Source organism: Sciurus carolinensis, unplaced genomic scaffold (genome assembly GCF_902686445.1).
Source record: "Sciurus carolinensis unplaced genomic scaffold, mSciCar1.2, whole genome shotgun sequence".
Taxonomy (NCBI): Eukaryota; Metazoa; Chordata; class Mammalia; order Rodentia; family Sciuridae; genus Sciurus; species Sciurus carolinensis.
In genome coordinates, this window is record NW_025920509.1 from 34025 (window position 1) to 55168 (window position 21144).

Here is a 21144-nt window from a genome sequence, read left to right on the forward strand (position 1 = left end):
TAATGAGGGACTGATTTATTTAAAGGTTTATGTTGTGAAACATAAAAACATTTTGCCACTTTACTACACAAAAGGAAAGTTAAAAGTTCTCTCAGCTTTCTTTAATTTATGTTTTAGATGTAGTATCATATTGTGTTAACTAACATTCATATAGACTTAGGTGAAAATATATGTAAATTTTATAAAATGATATTTAAAAAATAGACAAAGATCATCTTCAGAACTAGATCACTTTAGCTAAGATTTATGAAGAGTCCCACCTTACCTGAGATAAGGGTCTGCCTCCTACCTTACCACATGTTAGAGTAACTCCAAAATAAGCCAGACTTCAGCTCATTTAAAGTTATATTCAAAAGACTGGTTTTTGGTTGCAAAATTACTGTGATTGCAAACAGTGGATATAATGTATAGTTCAGCCAAAATCTAACATAGCTATTACACAACTAAATATGATTTTACTGCTGTTAATTTCATTTTGTATTTTTCTCATAAACTCTGTAACTGTTGCCTGATTAATGTTTTGCAGAGGTACTACTTCAAGAACAAACAACCTGAAATTAACTTCAGTTAATAAGCCATTACCTATAGGACAGATAATATAAACTCCAATTAAATAGAAGCAGGTAAATGACTGTAAAGTCATAGACATTAAGGTTAAAGTGCAGTACTCTTACTGTATGACTGGAGAGACTGGCTTGATGAATATTTAAGGTCAAAATTTAAAGATCGAGATTGAAATAAAGAGGCCAAGAAAACCAATATTTGCCTCTTGCCCTCAGAGTCAGCCTGAATCCAGGGAACAGGAGAATTTCTCTGAGGAGCTTTAGAACTCTGAGCCACATGCCTCCTGATCAGGGAAATTGATGAGAGGATAAAAAGCCAATCAATGCACCTGCTTGCTGCAGAGGAGGGTCATTTGAAGAGGGAGACATCCCTAATGCTTTCAAATGAAGCCACCTCATCAAGGAGACACTACCCAGCAGATGGCAATAAAGGAGGTAAGAAGCTGCTCTCAAGTTCCCCATGAGTGACCCTTGTGGGAACTCAGCTGACTCTTAACAACAGACAGGAACATGTGAATTTGACCAGTTTGATTGTGAACACCTAGCAAAATGGTTAAAAACAAAACAGTCATTCCTGGACATTTTAAAAACAAAACAATAGCTATTTTAATGTAACTTGAGATGTATACTTGTGTTAGCCCCCCAAATAAGTAAAACTAGAGATGACAAAAAAGATTCTTAAACAAAAATGCCTGATAACTATCAAGAGAACTGCCAGAGTTAAAAGTTTATAGTCAGTTTAAGGCCTACAGACATTCCTAACCTATTAAACAGGCAGGCTTAATCAATTTTTGCTAGTATGATTCTCTAGCCCTAAGTAACCAAAACATAGAGATTGCTACTAAACACAGGTTATACCAATAAAAGGATATTTTACAAAAATCAGATGACATTAAGTAACTTAACTAAATATTATGTTGATATTCCTAAAAACTTCAGAAATGCTAGAAATTTACAAATAAATATCCTATCCTCTTCAACCTTGTTAGGGTTTGTTAGGCCTTGTAATGGGGACAATGTTTCAACTCTTCCACCTCCTGGTAAGAGATTATTGATTTCTATCTTCATGATATTCATTGCAGTTCCAGATGCTATTTATTTTGTACTCATGTTCTTTGTTGTTGTTGTTTCTTTCATAGAACCAGACTTTTACCCTTAGATAGACCCAAATTCTAAAAAGGGACTCCAAATTGCTTGCCCCACCCCACATCACCTCCTCTCAGCTCAAAGCAGCAAGAGTTGTCATTGCCTGTTTTTCTTACATTAGTAAGAAGTTCCTAAAATTAGAAGGGTAATAAAAAAAATTAAAGACAGTCAATATAGATAGGTAATTGGGTTAAATCACAAAAATAAAGGCCAGTTTGGGTCCAGAAAGTTGGAAGCAAACAACCTCTGAGAGATTAAAATGTTAATGTTTCCAGAACCCTTCCTCCATCCTTACCAATAACTTGCCCCTGTTCCAATCTGTTAAGTCTCTCCAACAGGTTCGACTTACGAGAGAAGCAGCCCCAAGAGACCACTGATTTCCAACACCCGTTCCAGCCAGGAGACTACATGGACACCCAATGGTTCCAGAAAAAAGCCCAGCTAAAATGGAGGAGAACTTACTCGCAACATGGATTCATCACATCTAAGTCAAGACAACAGAAAAATGGACAGCCCTCAAAGACCCCAACCACCCTATAAACATAAGACTGAAAAATGTTAATTGTGTTTTTTTTTTCTCTTGCTTAGACAAAATTATAAGACCTTAGCTACTAAAACAACACATTTCATCAATCAAATTAATGTATATGCATGGTCACTACAACACCTTACCTAATTTAGAAAATAAATCAAGGATTCTTATACCTCTGCTGTGGTACTTGGGACTTCCTCAGGCCCACATGACAACCACCTTGTGGCCCCCAAAGGAACATGGTTTGTTTGTACATCAGGAGTAACTCATGCCTGGCCCTTCAATTTTTCAAGCTTACCAAATGGGATGAATTCTATGCTACTGTTCACATGATTCCTAAGGTGTACTATTATGATGGGGAGGGGGAAAGGGATTATCTGGGGCAAATACATTGATCTAAATGAGTGACCCCTGTCTTAGTTCCCCTCCTAGTGGGATTAGGTATAGCTGGCTCCACTGCTGTGGGACCACTGCACTCATTACAGGAGACGAAAAGTTCAAAACCTTAAGTCCACAAATAGATCTGAACTTAAGTGAATTAAAAAACTCTGTAAGTCACTTTAAAAATTCTCTTGATTCACTCGCTGAGGTAGTTTTACAAAACAGAAGAGGGATAGATTTGCTGGTTTTAAAACAAGGAGGATTATGTATGGCCTTAGGGGAGACCTATTGTTTCTATGCTAACCACTCAGGTGTCATTTGTGATAGTTTACCTTTGATTAGAAAAAGGCTCAAGGAGAGGGAGGAAAGTCAAAATCCTAAGGGAAATTGGTACCAAAATCTGTTCTCTTGGTCCCCCTGGTTAACTACTTTAATAACCGTGATAGCAGTACATCCCATTCAAATTATGTTGGGACTTTTAATCAGGCAACGCATGATAAACTGTTTAAATATGTTAGAGATAGTATTCAACCTGTGAAACTAATGGTGTTACATACCCACTATAATTAACTCTACACTAATAATGAATCAATGATCTGCTTATGTACATAGAACCAGTGTGGAATGTGATGAACTGACAGATTTGGTTCCATGGTAATGTTATAGGCTAGGCTATATGGGCAATGACTAAACAGACTCCATTTGGTTCTGAGACTCCATGTTATGTAGAAAATCCTTCTCCTATGGGATCGCCTCACCTCTGTACTCATCAACAGTTACTTAGCATGACATGTTTGGTAATACAAAATGACTAAATGACAATTATTATATAATGAAAAATTTATCCTTTTGATTCCTTTTTTCCTAAACAATGTACCATGTTAATGATGATGTCAACAATTATTGTTTATATGTTAGTAACCATTTTTTAGTTTGCACCTAAGTAAGGTCATTTTGATCCACTTCCCCCTCTGATAATGATTTCAGATCTCATGATATTAGTTTGCAATTTTAAATCATAGTAACAGACATATGATTGACATACTGACTTATAGTGGGCAGGGCAGGGTAGGGCAAGGTGAAGCGAGGCAAAATTTTAAAGTAGAAATGCTTGGGACATGCATTTCTATACTTATTACATAAAGGCTACTGTAAAAATTTAGTATGTTTTTTCTATTTCTCAGGGTAGCTGTTTTTCTTTTTTCCTTTTTTTTTCTGATTCTATTTTCTTTCTGGGTAACTTTAGTTCTGACATTTCAGTCTATAAAAATCAACAATAGACAGTTCCCTCTTTATTAAAAGATTGATTTCCAGAAACTTGAGACTATAAGTAGGAAAAACTGAAATTCAGTGAGAAAAACATCCATGTCTCCGACATACACTGTTTGTCAGACAACACATGACATTTTATCTTGGTATTGAAAAGTAAGCAGGTCAACACTGTTTCTAAGCTGTAGCAAAATTAAGTGATAACATGCACTTCCTGGATACATCAATGAACTTGAGTAGGCAGCATGCAAGGTGAAAGACTATAGAACATCACAACGAAACCCTTGGGGCTTGAAATTAAGCTGGTTTATTTTGTCCCTCAATACAAAACAAAGAGACACCCACTGCTTTTTCCTCTCTAAGTCATTTATAGATAACCAAGCATTTGTACAATAAGCACTCCAAAACACTCATGGGAAAAACTATTCAGGATAAAATATTTGTGACTTAGGATTCTTCTGAAAATAACTATGTTCTCAAAGTCACTGGAATAATTTCCTTTCTTGAATACAAGTTTGCACGTGAGAGACAGAAATTTATGTCTAGAAACAAATATAACAGGAGAATATACCTTTTCATAGAAAATAAATAGCAAACATAGGAACTTGAAACTAAGCTGTGTGTGTGTGTGTGTGTGTGTGTGTGTGTGTGTATATAACATATATAACTATTTCACTTTTACAATGTACATTTTAAAACCTTATTGCTTTTTCTTTCTTTCTTTCTTTCAGTGGTATACCCATTTATTGATCAGCAGAGCCAGGACACAAACTGTACTCCAACACTCCAGCTCTGCCTACAATATTGTGGAGTATGTAATCTAATCATTAGCAGACTGTAAGTGCTTTCCCTGTGTGCTCCATTTATTCCATTGACCTAATCTTCCCAAGAAGGACTCAACAATTGTCCCAAAGAAAGAGGGTCCAAGGAAAAGAGAATAAGAAAGGAATATCATGAACCTATAGAATAGAAGAGGCAAATTGAACATATTAACTCAATAAATAATATATGGTATTTATCCAAGGAACTTAAATCAGCATATTATAGTCCTACATGCATTGCAATGTTTATAGGAGCACAATTAACAAGAGCCAAGTCATGGATTCAACCTAGGTGTCCATCAACACATGAATGGGTAAGTAAAATATGGTATATATACATGGTGGAGTTTCACTCAGCCATAAAAAGAATGAAATTACATCATTTGCTCATAAACTAATGAAACTACAGAACATTATGCAAAGTGAAATAAACCAGACTCAGAAAGTCAACAGTTAAAATGTTTTCTTTCAAAAGTGGAAGTTGAAAAAGAGATAAAGGAATAAAAAAAAGAGGATCACATGAAAATAAAAGATAGACCAACAGTATAGAGGAAGAGGATCAAGCAAAAGGGAGGAGAGGAGGGAATGGGGAAATACTGAGGAACAAAAGTGACCAAATTGAGCAATTTTGGGGTTAAAAATATACCACAATGAATCCTTTTCATATATATATATATATATATATATATATATAAAATGATAAAGTACTAATTTCAATAATAATAATAGAAGGAGATTAGTAGAGTAAGTGGATTTGGGGAGAGAAAGAGAATGTACTGGGGAAGGAGATTGAGCAAATTTTCATATGTACATGCACAAAATGACATAATAAATCCCACTGTTATGTATAATTATAATGCATCAATAAAAAATAAAATAAAAATTAAGATCATAAAAACCACCCTTTCCTAGAAAGTTTGTAAATTTCTTGCTACATATTTTCGATTTTTTGGCACATGACGTTCCCAGAATAAACCACCATTGGCCAACATTGAGGAATAAAACAAGACAATCACTGAACATGACTAAGAGACACAATGAAACAATAAAAAGTCAGTAGCTGGGATCATTCAAATATGTATTTCCTTGATGTACCAGGCACATTGCTCCCTTTCTGGGTAATCTGCCTCTGTTCTTAAATAAACTCAAGGATGCATGTGATTCCAAAGTAAACAAATGGGAAAATCCTAGGTTGCTATTGAGAGAAAAGTTGACCAGCTTCCAGAGCAGCACTTTATCACCTTCATCATTCTTGAGGAAATTCGGCAAACTGCCATTGGCCATGAACTCGGTGATGATGCAAATGGGTTTTTCCTTTGTGACCACATTGTAGAGTCTCACCAACTTGTCAAGCTGAAGCGTCTTCATGAGGTTTGCTTCTTCAAGGAGAACTGCACAGAAATGTTCCTGGGCTTTAGGGTCTTTGCCACCACCTTAGTGCTTTTGTTCTAGTAACCCAAACAGACTTTCCCAAACTGTCCATCACCAAGCCTTTTCACCAACTCTTTGGACTCTGGAGGGATCTCCCAGGCATCTTTATCCAATGGCTTCTGTGGTTTGGGACTAATACATGCCTTCTCCAATCTTCTGTTCAGGCAATCTGATTGCTTTTGGTAATGATTAGTCATGTTACTGATAGAAGGAGAAGTGATTTGTGGAGAGATGTAATAACCTCAATTGTCCAGACTTCTAATTTTGTAGTGCTTAATAACATCACCATGCTCAGGGTCATAGTCTCTGACAGAGAGAAACTTCCTTCTAATGTTTTGCTTTCTCTAATAAGAAAATCTCCTGTGCTGTTCCCTGGTGCCAGAAGCTGTCATTCTGCATCTTTCTTGGTTATAACTTTGAAAAGCTACTCTTTTGTTTCTAAGGTGTTGACTTTGGCTATATAGCTGCTGGAATGAAGACTTCTCTCTTTGTGGAATAAAGATAGCTTTCCACCATTCTCCATGCTCCTCCAGGACTTTCATCTTCTCTCATTTCTTGAAAGACAGGTCATAGTAGTGTGTGCCATCATAGGGATACAAGGTCATCACAATGTCTCCTTGCTCCTCTGAATCTTTAGTTTGAAACCTTTGTTCTGGTAAAAGCTCAGATTCTGGAACTAACCTTTGCTGTTTACTGGACATTGTGTCTCTCACATAAACAGTTTGGTTAGTATTGAGTACTGGTTGAGTCTTCAAATCTACTCCATCATCATTCAGATTTTCTTTCACTTTTGATTTTATACATACTATGTTTTGGATTGGTGGTGGTGGAAGGGTGGCTTGAGTTCAAAGCTGGAGGCACAGTGAGACGGCTCAGTTGGGTGAGGAGCTGTGGGCAAAAAACCCAGGACGCTTGTCCAAGGGGTTACAGGCTCTGGGTTGGGGGTGACAGCTGCTCCACTTGCAGTGGGCCAAGAAGCACCACTGCCAGGCAGAGAATAGAGCATGGGGCTTCACCATGGGAGAGGAACTGGCTGTCATTGGGCTGGGTCAAGAGGTCCCCTAAGAACTTTATTTCTAAAACTACTCCTGAAACCTTCCAAAAATTTGAGAGTAAAAAACACTTCTAAATTCATTTTAAGAGACCAGTATAATCCTAAAAAATAATGCCCATTGATGAAGTAACTCTGAATTTCCCCATTCTCAGCCCCTGGTAATTGCCATTCCACTCCTTTATTTTATCTTTCTGTGACTCACTTATTTTGCTTAGCATAATGGCTTCCAAGTTCATCCATGTAGTCACATTGCAGAATATCCTTATTTGTTAATGCCAGATTCTATCCCATTGTATTATATGTCCATGTCATGTTTTTTCTGTCCATTCATTAATAGACATTTAAATTGTTCCATATTTTAACTACTATGACGAATCCTATAATAAACACAGTTATGCTAGTATCCCATTAAGATCCTGATTTTGATTCTATTGGAAAAATTCTCAGACATGAGATTGCTGGATCTTTTGACAGTTCTGTTAAAATTTTTAGAAGGATCTCCACACTGTTTTCTAAAACAGCTGGACTATTTAGTCTTTCAGTTGACAGAGTTTCAATTTCCTCTAAGTGACTTCGTTTTTGGTAGTGCTAGAGATAGAACCCAGGGATGTGGGAGTGCTAAGTAAGCACTCAACCAATAAGTCAGCCAAGGTTTCAATTTCCTATATCCTCAACAAACTTTTTTATAACAACTATCCTTAAAGGAGTGAAATGAGATCACATTAAGTTTTCATTTGCAACACTTGATATCTAGTGAAACCTAACATCTTTTCATATACCCACTAACCATTTTATGCATTTTGTGGAGAACTGTATATTCAAATCTTTTTGATCACTTTTAAAATAAGTATATTCATTTATTTAGTTTTTGTTACTGATTTTTGTGAGGTCCTGATATACTTGGAATATTAGCCTCTTGTCAGATATATGGTTTGCATGTATTTTTCCCACATCTACAGGCTGTCTTTTCATTTTACTTTTTCATTGGTTATACAGAAACATTTTATTTTGATGTAGTTCAATTTGTTTATTTTTGATTATGATAAAAATCCAAAAATATACTTCCCAAACCAATATCAATAAGTTTTTGTTTATTCTTTATTCTAGATATTTTATGGTTTCAGATTTTAGTGTTCTCTTTTCTATTTCCAATGGTACATTATAATTATATATAATAATGGGATTCACTGGGATGTATTCATACATACACATGGCATAATTTGCTCTAATTTATGCCCACTATGTCTCTTTGCCCTCTCCTTCTCTCTCCTCCATCCCTGTGTTCTACTTTTCTGAGCTCTCCTATTTTTGTGGGACATTTTTGTTGTTGTTGCTCTCTTTTACCCTCTAACTTCCACATATGAGAGAAAACTGAGTCTAATTTATTTCACTGAACGTGAAATTATCCAGTTCCATAAATTTTTAAGTCTTTCATTTACCTTTTGTTGACATAATTGTATGGTGTAATATTTTAATTTAATTCATGTATGTACATTTATTCAATTTTTGCATCACCATTTAAGAAACTGCCATCTCTCCATTTGTGTGTTCCTGTAATTTTTGTTAAAAAAGTAGTTAACTATATATGTGTGAGTTTATTTGTGGGGTATCCTATTCTGTTCCATAGTTTATGTGTCTACTTTTATCAATATCATATAGTTTTCATTACTATAATTTTGAAATATAATTGATATCAAGAATTATGATGCCTGAAACTTTTATATCTCTCAATATTGCTTTGACTATTTAGGGTATTTTGTGATTGCAAATAAATTTTAGAATTAGTTTACATTTGTTTTTGAAAAGTGCCTTTGGAAGTTTATTAGTAATCACATTTATTCTATGGATCACTTTGAGCAGTATAAATATTTTAACAATATTAATTCTTCCAATGCATGTGTATGAGATATTTCAGTTACTTATGTGTTCAATTTCTTTCATTAATATTTCATAGTTTTTTATAGTTTTTTCATCTTCTTTTAAAATGTATTAATATGCATTCTTTTTGATGATATATTTTAGGTTGTTTTCTTGATATATATTTTGGGATATTTATATTTTTACTGTAAAAACTGCAACTGATTTTATAGATGATTTATATCTTCAACTTTAGTGAATTAATTTACTTGTTTTAACTGTATGTGTTTGTGTATGTGTGTGTATTCATGCATGAGTATTGAGACTAGAGTTTTCTACCTATATTATCATGTCATCTGGAAATAACAATAAATTTGCTTCCTTTGTATTCCAATTTGAATTTCTTTGTGTCTTTTTCTTATCTTACTGTTCTTGCTAGTATCTCCATTATTATCTTGAATAAAAGTGGCAATAGTGGGCATTCTTGCCTTCTCCTGAATCTCAGAGAAATGCTTTTAGTTTTCCCCATTGGTTATGGGGGTCTTTATTATATGGACATTTCCTTTTATATCTAAATTGTTAAGATTTTCTTTCTTTCTTTCTTTCTTTCTTTCTTTCTTTCTTTCTTTCTTTCTTTCTTTCTTTCTGTATCTATAGTTCTTTGGGACTGGTTATTGGAAGTTTTGTTGTGCTTCTTTGGTGGTGTCATGTTTTCCTGATGATTAGTGATTGTTGAGGTCTTGTGAAAGTATAGTCACTTTTGAAGCAGTTGCTTCTTTCAGACTTCATGGATTGGCTTTAATATAGAAATAACTTCACTGCCAGGGAGAGAGAACATGCAGGGTTATGCTGATTCACTGAATCCAGTGGTTCAGGTTATCAAGTGTGAGAGAGTTGAAGCTTCCAGTCCCAGAAGTCATGAGTCTCCCACTGGCTTGTGTGGTTGAGTTCACAATGTTGATATCATACTCACTGGTGACAAGAACTAAGAAAAGTTAAGGATGAGAAGGCTGCTGGGAATCTCAGCTGCAAATTTCTTTCTAGTGGCAACAGGTCAGAGCAAGAAACAATTTGGGAGAAGGCTTGTGGCAAGGGGCATGGGACAATTGATAAATACATATATGGTAGTTGCAATTGGATCTGCTGGCACTAGCGAACTAACTTCAAGAAGTAGGGAGGGAGACGGGTATTTCCCTCCGGTTCTTGAAGACTCTGAAGACTCCTGCACTGTGGTTTTGGGCTGAGGTTCCTGTAGCAGTAGCAACTGGGCCAGCTCTGGGGAAAGGGTAAATGGCAGGGGATGATGGCTCATGAATCTTGATACTGAAGGCTGCTGTGCTGTGTGCCTAGTTTCGAGCTTCTGAGGTTGCAGCTGCTTAGGTGGTTCCCTTAGGAGGTAGTAGGAGCTGTGGTGACTGGAGATTGCAAAGATTAAAAAAAAAAAAAAAAAAAAAAAAAAACAAGCAAGCAACCAAACAACAATAAAAAAACACTGTGGACTTTAGGTGGTAAAGCAGACAAACATTCTACTGTGACTATACTACTTTTTGGCCTTTTTACCGGCAAAAGCTATTGGAGTCTTCTACAGGGTGAACCACTAGGATCTACGACAATGAACACATTGGAATCTTTGGCAGTAAAAACCATTTCGGATACCTAGTAGCCAGGAGGTTTGCTGAGGTAATACGTGGAGAATTCTGCTGGAGCTCTAGTTAAAGCAGACCACTGGAAACCTTGGTAATTTCTGCTGTGTGAAAGATATTGATATCTCTCACCATCCCTCTTCCCAGTCATGACCAGACATCTCCTGATATTTAAGTTGTGCCAGTATCCCCAGCATTTTGGTGAGGCGAAACTGAAGTTGATTGTAAAATACTCCCAAAAGCTGGGGAAGATGGTTGTCCGCTCTACTCTCTTTTCCATGCACAGAAAACCTGTATGTTTCTTGTAGATGAATTTATCAAGTTGAGAATGTCCTCCTCTGTTCCTATTTTTCTAACAGTTTTTAAAATCATAAATGGATATTAAATTTGTCACATGCTTTTCTGCATCAGATGATACGTTCATGTGACTTTTTTTAAGCCAGTTAATATGATGGGTTACGTTAATTAATTAAACAGTTTTAACCCTTTCATCCTTAGAAAAAATTTACTTGATCATGGTATTTAATACCTTTTAACTGATTGATACATTCTATTTGCTTATTTTTAATGGATTTTTGTTTCTATATTCATGAGCTATTGGTCTATAATTTTCTTCTTACATACTCTCTTCTGACTTTGGTATCAGTAATCATTACTTCATACATAAATTAGAAAATGTTCTCTTGTCTTCCATTTTATAAAACAGATTGTAGAGAATTGGTTTTGATTATCCGTTACATATTTGGTACAATGCTCCAATGAAACCACCTAGGTGTAGAGACTTTAAAACATATTGAGTGAGTCATGGTAGTCTGTTTTTGAAGACTTATCCTTTTCATATGAGTTGCAAAATCTATATGTAGATACTTCTTCTAAAATATTTCTTCTATAATGCTAAAATAGTATTATTTTGATATCATTTTGATGTTGTTGGAGTATGTAACAATATTGTCTCTTCCCAGATACTTTAAAAATGTTCCCTTTCATACTTTTAAGTCAATGTTGCCAATTTTTATTGAAAAATAAGGCCTAAACCTCGCAATGAAATGGCAAATTACTTTATCTATTGAAGGCTTCATTAGTGATAGTATTATAGAGAATTCAAATGCAAATTTTATCTCATTCTAAAATGCAAACTTGAGAGCTTGGTGTTATTGTGTTTCCATATGCCCATGATCAACTAATAAGTGGCAGAACATGTATTTAAGCATAGAGCAAACTGACTACAAAAGCTAGCTTCAGTATGTACTACTTTGATTTTATTTGGATAGATATTTTGTAACTTAGTTTCTATGACAAATGTATTTTGATTTCCAAATCCTGACTTATGACTGTTTTATTGGTATTTTTCATTTACAAATTAAAAAATTATGAAATCACATATATATGATTTCTAGGTTAATTGGTGATATATAATTAATTGAATTTGATAAGAACAATTCACAAAATATATAAACAATTGTGATCATTTACATAGTAAAATTAAACTAAAGATGTTATGAAAAAGCATGAAATCAAACACAACTAAATATTATCCTTTAATAGAAGCTAGAAGGTTCTACATTAAAATATGCTTTACTATATTTGAACTACTTTTAGTCACAGAAAAACTATTTTTTAACATCAATTATTATACTTTGACTTTTCTTCTAATGCAAACTAACAAAAATGATATAATTTTTATTTCAATTGCTTACTATTTGTGTTTGTTTAGTATAAAAATAGATTTTAACTAAGTATTCAGGTTAAAGGGTATAATCTGAAGTTAGGTTCTTAAACAACAATCATTAGAAGAATACCAATTTTAGATGTTTCTCTGTAATAGTGATAAATCAACATATTAGAATATTTTTAAAAACTTTGTTGTTAATACTTTTAATCTGTTCCCATCTGGAATAGTCTTACTTTTCATATGGTCTTTGAGCCATTTAATATATATACACCATTTAATGTATATTCTTGTAGTCTTATATATTTTGATCACTGAAATTATGCTATAGATGAAATTCATTTTTTTAATATTTTTAATCACATAATATTATCCCTGATAATTTTTGTGTTGCTTCATATTCTCTGCAAACAGTTGTAAGTGGCTCATATTATCTCATCTAACCCATGTGTCATTATATATCTATTTTCTGTATTTTGGAAAATTCAGTTTTTTTCCAGTTCTGATTATCATCAATAATTTTGTGATAAATATGTGCATGTGATCTTTTCAAGCAATTTTCAAAAATAACTTCTTAAGAGCAAAATTATCATATCAGGAAAAAGTAGTTTAAAAAACACATTTTTAGGAAAGATATGGCTACTTTAAAATGAAAATAAACAATTTAAATTTCAAAATTCTAATAACATTATAAAGAATTTGAATGGTAAATCTAGTCTAAAGTCATTTTGTATGTTTTCAACATTTTATATGTTATTACCAGATAAATGTAATTTTTAAAAATTATTCAATTACATTTTATCACCGTCATCAACTCCCTTTATATTCTATATAACTAGTTTAGAATGTGTATAAAATAGCTGTTATACAAAGAGGAAATTGGAAATATAAAAGAAAACAAATGCATAAACATGATATCCTATCATCATATGCTTTCTTTAACTTATTCCCTAAGAAATTATGGTATTTGGTTATTAATAATAAAACTCTCTTTTCATTGTACAAGATTGAGCATATATGTCTAGTTTTAAAAATATATTTTTACAATTATAGTTTTCTGATGTTATATATTTGATAGTAATCATACATAATACAAGAATAAGAGAAATGGCCAATAATTTAAGTACTAGAGGTTTAATTCTTCTCATTAATTTAACTTATTGTGTGGTTTATGCCTGCTCTACCCAATGAAAGTTCAATAGCCCTGTTGCTTTGTCACACTAATCGTCATCTATACATAGGCTTATCTATCAATGGCAGTTATTACTTAATAATCATGTAGTGAGAGTTAGACCCAAAAACATGAAAAGAAATAAATCTCTTATTACAGTATTGATTACAAGATATCAGAGTTTCCTTTCACAACAATTTGCTGTATAGTTTGTTTTTACCAACCTTTGTGGTGGTAATCAACTGAATCAGAGGGTTGAGAGTGATAAAAATCTGAAAATTTAATCCTTGTTTGCATTATTACATTCAAGTATGTAAGTTAGAAAGTCATTTCAAAGAAAGGCAATTACAGGGTAGTGGCATGAAAAAAGTTTAAAATTTAGGAAAATTGAGCTCTTTTTCCCCCCATAATTTCTTATGTGAGTAATCTTGGACTAAGATATAAACTTTTCTGATATTCCTCTTCCTTGTATGAAATGGAAAAGAATCTAATTAATGGGTGAGTAGTTAAAATTATGTCATCTAACATCAAGTGCCCAGTAAAGGGTGACTGCTCTTATTATCACTAATTATATGAGATTGTAGTCATTACCACCCTGATTTGGGGTTCATGTCAACTTCCTAAAATCTGTTTGTATACTCTAAAATTTATGTATTAAGTATTCTAATTTTTTAAAACTAAAATTACAGTTCTGACATTACAGTATAATGAGTTTATGTTAGTAAAATGCTTAAGTTCTTCAGTGGAAAAATTATAGGTTGAAATGATTTTGGGACATTCTGTAATTAGGACTGAATTTCTCCTTTTAGAACAATTAAATGGCTAAATAGATACTTGGGTACACACTCAGACTTATATAAACCAAGTATATTGACAAACAAAATATTTTGATATTAAAATAAGACTTTGAATTTAACATTAATGAAGGTGGAATATCTTGCTGCTCAGTGTGCAAGTAGATAATGATGGAAAGAGGTTGGCTCATCTTCCTTCACTACTTGCAGCTATTTGACAGAAAGCCAGAGAAAGACTGAGAGTAGCGTGACAAGGAGCATAATGACCTTGAGTGTATAACCTCAATTGGTAGATAATGTTCTTATAAGTGGTTTTTGAAATATTTTATATTCATAATAGTGTTATAGATTCAATCCTACAAAATATAGTTTTCTGAATTTTAGAGTCAATATCAAGTAATATTATATAAAGTATATCCCTAATGGGGTATGCATAGGCAGGAAAGCATCAACAAATCAAAAATAATATTTATCATTTCAGCAAAAATAAGTTCATTGACTTCTAAGTAAAAGGTTTAATAAATATTTTAAACTCCCAAATGCCTTAAATCATTGTAAGATGATATGAATATTAAGAAAGAACATTTACAATGAAAAGTGATTATATTAATTTGTTTTATAATCATGGCATTACTGGATAAATACAATTAAATGTTATGTCTCAATACACTATTTTTCTACTTCTGGCAAGAGAAATCATGCCATTCTATTCTTTATTGAATTCTAAATAAACTTTAATACGTTCCCTTCCTGCCAATATCATTTCATGATAGTTTTTCTTTTTGTTGTTAATTTAAATCAGTGTCTAGATGATAGGCCTAAGTCATAAACTAAGATGGAGATATATTCTTCATCTTTTTTTCAAACTGAAATTTTTCCCTGACTTAAGTGTTGCACATAAGAAGTCAACATAATTTAGCAATATTGATTTTATTTACACATATCTTTCATATGCATAGATATTTCAAGCAAGACAAAGAGTTATGAATATATATAAATATATAACCAGTTATTATTTAATGAATGATTTTTTACTGATAGAAATTCTGTCTCTAATGTGAGATCCCCTATTTGGAATTTCTAATATTAAATATAACTTCAGTAATACTAGTTCTTTCCTCTTGCCTGAGATATTCATCTTGCTTGTAATTTTCTGTATATTACTTGATGCTGAACTTGGCTGTTCTTTCAGTTATGTTCAAAAATAGAAAAATTAGAAGAGACCTACCTTTGTGCAAAAGAAAAGATATTATCTCCACAAAATAGTTTCTAAAACTATGAGATTTTGAGTTCTTTTTGTAAAGATGGAAATTGTTGAGCAATAATGTGATCTAAAAACAGGGTTTATGTTTACTGTTAACTTATATGCACAAGCCCACCTTTGAAAATATCTCACAATCAGCAGGAAATTATTTAACATTTGTTTACTACATGCATACAAACATACATATACATATATACAAATATATGCAGATATAGAAGGGAAATTAGAAACTTCTCTCTTGGAACAAAAGTATAATACGTTCTTTTAAAATCTTCCAAATATTTAGAATTACTGCCATAAAACACTCTTGAATAAACATAATGAATCATTTCAGTTCCATATACTATAATGACTTAAGAGAACAAATACAAGGAAATAAATGAGAAATAATGAGAAAATACAATCAATCAACAAATATATGAAAAAATTTTCAACATCTCTAGCAGTTAGAGAAATGCAAATCAAAACTAAGATTTCATCTCACTCAAGTCAAAATGGCAATTATCAAGAATATAAGCAACAATAAATTTTGGTATGGCTGTGGAGAAACTGGTGGAACTACAAATTAGTGCAACCACTCTGGAAAGCAGTATGGAAATTACTCAGAAAACTTGAAATGAAACCACCATTTGACCTAGCTATCTCACTTCCTTGGTCAGCATACTACAGTGATGCATCCACATCAATGTTTATAGCAGCCCAATTCACAACAGCTAAACTATGGAACCAACCTAGGTGCCCTTCAACAGATGAATATGTAAAGAAAATATGGTACATATACACAATGTAATATTACTCAGCCTTAAAGAAGAATGGAATTTTGGCATTTGCAGGTAAATGAATGGAGCTGGAGAATATCATGGTAGGTGACATAAGCCAATCCCCAAAAGCCAAAGGCTGAAAGTTTTTTCTGCTATATGAATGCTGATCTATAATGGGGGTAGGGGGCAGCTAGAGAAAAATGTAGGAACTGTGGATTGTGCTAAGGGGATTGAGAGGAGGGGAGGGGATGTGGGGATGGGAAGGATGGTGGAGATGGATATTATTACCCTATGTATATGTATATGTATGATTTCATGACTGGTGTGACTCTACATCATGTATAGCCAGAGGAATGAGAAGTTGTGCTCCATTTGTGTACAATGTGTCAAAATTCATTCTGCTGTGATGTATAACTAATTGGAAAAACATAAAAAAGATAAAATATTAGCACAATCTTTTTCAGATCAAATTTCAAATATAGCCAACACATTGTAGATATGAAATGTTTAACCCAGTCTGCTATAGATAGAACATGTTGAGTATTCTTAACTGGACAATGCTGCAGCAATGTTTTCTTTGAACACATTTTAACTCTAATGATTGTATGAAAGTAACTTTTCTTTAAGAAAGAGGTGATTTAGGCAAGCAGCTTCTAATTATGCAACACTGCTGACTACAGGAGTAATGGTGAGTTAAAATATGGAAGTTTTCATGGAATACAAAAAGAATTAATTTTGCAATATTGTGTACTGGGAACAAATATTTAACTCAAAATATTAGAAGAAAAATACTCTTTAAATATTGTTTCTGAGACCCGTATGTATTTTGAGCAATTGCTTTTGAATATAGTGTTTTCCATAATTGTGTCCAGCAGAATGATGTGAAATAAAAAATCTTAATAAAGAATCAACAAATGGAACTTGTAGTGGACCAGAGATGATTTTCTTAGCTAGATTAGAGCCTATGTTCTACTAATTTATAGTGAAATAGAATTAGCAATTTCAAATTAGAACAATGGAAGGTGGAAGGTGGGAGAGCAGATCTAGGCAGAAATCCTTGACTCCTTTTCTTCCAGGAATCAAAGTAGTGAAAGAACTAACCAGAAAGGTGGATAACAGAGGGAATAATCAAACACTTTGAATAGCTCAAGATTTGGATGGACTTGTAATTTTCTTACTGGAGCAGAAAATAGGAAATAATTTGTTAACTTTGAATCCTGACCATGGTGGAGTTAAAGGAAGGTATAAACAAAGGTAGAAAAGGAGAGGCAAATTCCATAAGCTTACTTAAGAAAGGCAGACCAAATTAAAATGGAACAAGAGCAGTAAGACAGAGAAGTGCACAATTTAGCCCTAGCAGGCAGTTGTAGAGATCACACCTACTCTTCTTCCCTAGAAATTAAATCATCTCTCCAACTACAAACAGTAAAAAATGATAACATAGGAAATGCTTTTGAAACAACTGGCCTAATAATTTATGTAGAAAACTCTTGTACAGTTATTGCTTCTAGCTGAAGGTTGCTGAAAATTTCTCCCACAAATAAAAAGGGAAATGGGGTGGAACTGATTTGAGAGCAAGTCACTTTCAGGGAGTGCAATGCTGTGAATCCACCCCCAATATAGTAGAACGGTATACCCACAGCACCATTTAGCTGGTGCAGGCAGAGACAGGTTCACCTAGTACATAAAATCCTCATGATCTGCAACAGCTGGGCAAAGATTCCCATGCCACAACAGTGCACAAACACCACACAGAGGGCCTGCATATACAGGTCTCAGTGCGGACAGCCACCAAGCATTCAGACACGTAAGAATTGGAAGTGTTGTCAACTAGTCCCATCATAAGGAGAGGACTCAGTAGTCAACAGCAGTCAGTAACAGCCATATACACAGTGCACATGCACTCAAAAGAAATTGCTAGCAGTCTCTAAAGTCACTGAGCATGCATAGACATGGGTCTGGGATCCTGGGGAGTGACTGACAAGGAGAACCAGTGGCTGGTATGGGAACTAGAGTAACCAAGACAGAGGCTCCCATGGCTTGACAGTGCACAGAACCTGTCAGAAGGTTCACAGCTCTGTATCCTACAACTGCCAGTTGCCACAGAGCATGCTCAATGCAAAGGTCCTTGGAAGGCATTCCCTGGGGGACACGAGAAATGAGCAAAAACCCAAGCAGCCAACAGTGGAAACCCTCCTGCATAGAAAATACAGTTCACTCCACAGACTTGTCTTACAAAGGAGTCCCACAGAAACCAGCCACTGCCCAATGGGCCCAGACACAAGCCCATTAAACTAAGCTCTTCAGTTCTGAGCAGCAGCCCTGAACCTCTCACAGGCCACCCAGTGCCACTTCCTACAGACCACAGTATTCCCGCTTTAGACGGCCACAACCTGTATACTTTGAAATACACATGGGTGAGACCACAGCAGATTTGAATGCTCTGGGCACATGAAGCTTTTCTTCAGGAGGGTATACAAGACTGTACCCCGCAAAAGGGAGAAATCTTTTTGCTAAGTCACAATTAGGGCTTTTTCTCTTTCACCTTCCAGAAAGCTAGTAGGTGCCTGAACACATGGAAGAATGAAGAATGGAGCAGGTCTCTGAGAATTGTCACCAGAGATCTGCTGGTGAGATCACTACCTCTGTACCCAGAGAAACAGATAAAGCTGAACAGTGGGGAATGTCTTCTAAACCTGTGAAATACTTATCAAATCCCAATCAGTAAGATACAGTATAAGAAATCTCACATAAGCTCAGCATTTAATATAATAAATCTCTGTAATGTGGATTTTGATCTTTTAGATATTTTCTGTATTTAAGGGTCTTTTCTTAATACATGATATTGTAGCACCCAACCCAATTGGGTGCATTACTTCTAATGTTTTAAAGCATTAATTGAAATCTTATTTTAATCTTTCTTTTCTCCAAACTCATATTTGTATTCGCTTCTCTATAGTCTCAATTTTTTTCCTTTTGCCTTACCTGCTCCTGTCTCACCCTACCATTTTTATTTTTCTTTTAATTTGAATTATTTCATTTTTCTTTTGTTTATTTTTTTCTTTTTTTCCAGTTCTTTCTCTTTTTCAAGCTTGACTTGCTAGTAGTTTTAGTGATAGCAATAGTAACTTTAATATGTTTAATACTCAATTTCTCAATCTTTTCAGGAATATCACTTTCATATTCCAGTTTGATTAGAGGACTTGTAAAGAACATTTTCAATAAGCTTTACTTTAAAGTTTATTAGCATGTAACTTTGTTCTGAACTAATATGAATTATTGCTGATTAGTATCTTCTCTCAAAGTAGTGCTAGTTACTAGACACAGACACTGGTGCATGTTAAGTGGTACTATTCACACACAGATGTTCACACAGCCTAGGACACATATTAAAGAGAAAGTTGCTCACTAAACTTCCTTTGTATATTAGTAGAAAATATAATCATCCCAGAAAAGGAGAGAAATACAGGCATTATGAAAAACTAAGGAATAAGTAAGAGAAAAAATATATGAAGTGAAAGAGCATTTCAATAAGAGAGATTCTGAAAATTAGAAAACATAAATTTTAAAAATGACTCAAAAAATCAAATTAAAAATTTAGTTGAAAGAATCTCCAATGAATTAGACTTCATAGAAGAAAGAGTTCATCAAACTTCAAAAGAAAATAAATAATCTTAGAATAAAATTAGTATTAAGAAAAGATGATAAAAGAGCATGACCAGAAGATTCAGAAATGTGGGAGAAAATTATGATACTAAGTCTATAATTACTAGAGTCATCTTCTGTAAAGAGTCTGTTCAATTCCTTTGCCCATTTATTGATTGGATTGTTTCGGTTTTTTGATGATAAGTTTTTTGAGTTCTTTGTATATTTTGAAGATTAATGTCCTATCTGTGGCGCAGATGGCAATGACCTTCTCCCATTCTTTAGGATCTCTCTTCATGTTCTTGAAAATTTCTTTTGCTGTGAAGAAGCTTTTTAGTTTGAAATCATCTCTTTTATTGATTCTTGATTTTACTTCTTGCATTTTAGGAGTCTTGTTGAAAAGTTAGTTCCTATGTTGCCATGATGGAGAGTTGGACCTACTTTTTCTTCTAGGAGGCACAGGGTTTCTGGTGCCCAGGACTTTGATCCACTTTGAGCTGAGTTTTGTGCAGAGTGAGAGATAGAGATTTAATTTCATTTTACTGCATATGGATTTCCAGTAATTCCAAGGCTATCTTTTCTCCAATGTATGTTTATGGTGCCTTTGTCTAGTATGAGATAACTGTATTTATGTGTGTTTGTCTCTGTGTCTTCTATTCTGCACCATTGGTCTACCTGTCTATTTTCATGCCAATACCATGCTGTTTTTCTTACTGTAGTGCCGTAATATAATTTAAGATCTGGCATTGTGATGCCTGATTGCATTTTTATTCTGGGAATCTTATTTTTCCAAATGAATTTCATGACTGCTTTATCTATTTCTTTGAAGAATGTCATTGAAATTTTAATAGAAATTGCATAAAATCTGTATAGTGCTTTTGGTAATATGGCAATTTTGACCATATTAATTCTGCTTATGCATGAACATGGGGTAGCCTTCTATCTTCTAAGGTCTTCTTCAATTTCTTTTCTTAGGGTTCTGAAGTTTTCTTTGTAGAGGTCTTTCACCCCTTTTGTTAGATTGATTCTTCAATATTTTATTTCTCTGGAGAGTATTGTGAATGGGATAGTTTTCCTAATTTCTCTTTCAGCTGATTCATCATTGCTATATAGGAAAGCAATAGATTTAGTGATGTTAATTTT

General features: G+C 33.8%; 1 pseudogene; it reads right to left on the reverse strand.

Moving 5' to 3' along the window:
* Positions 1–5765: 5765 nt before the first annotated feature.
* On the reverse strand, positions 5766–10701 carry LOC124975801 (tyrosine-protein kinase Lyn-like; annotated as a pseudogene).
* Between the last annotated feature and the right edge of the window lie 10443 nt (positions 10702–21144).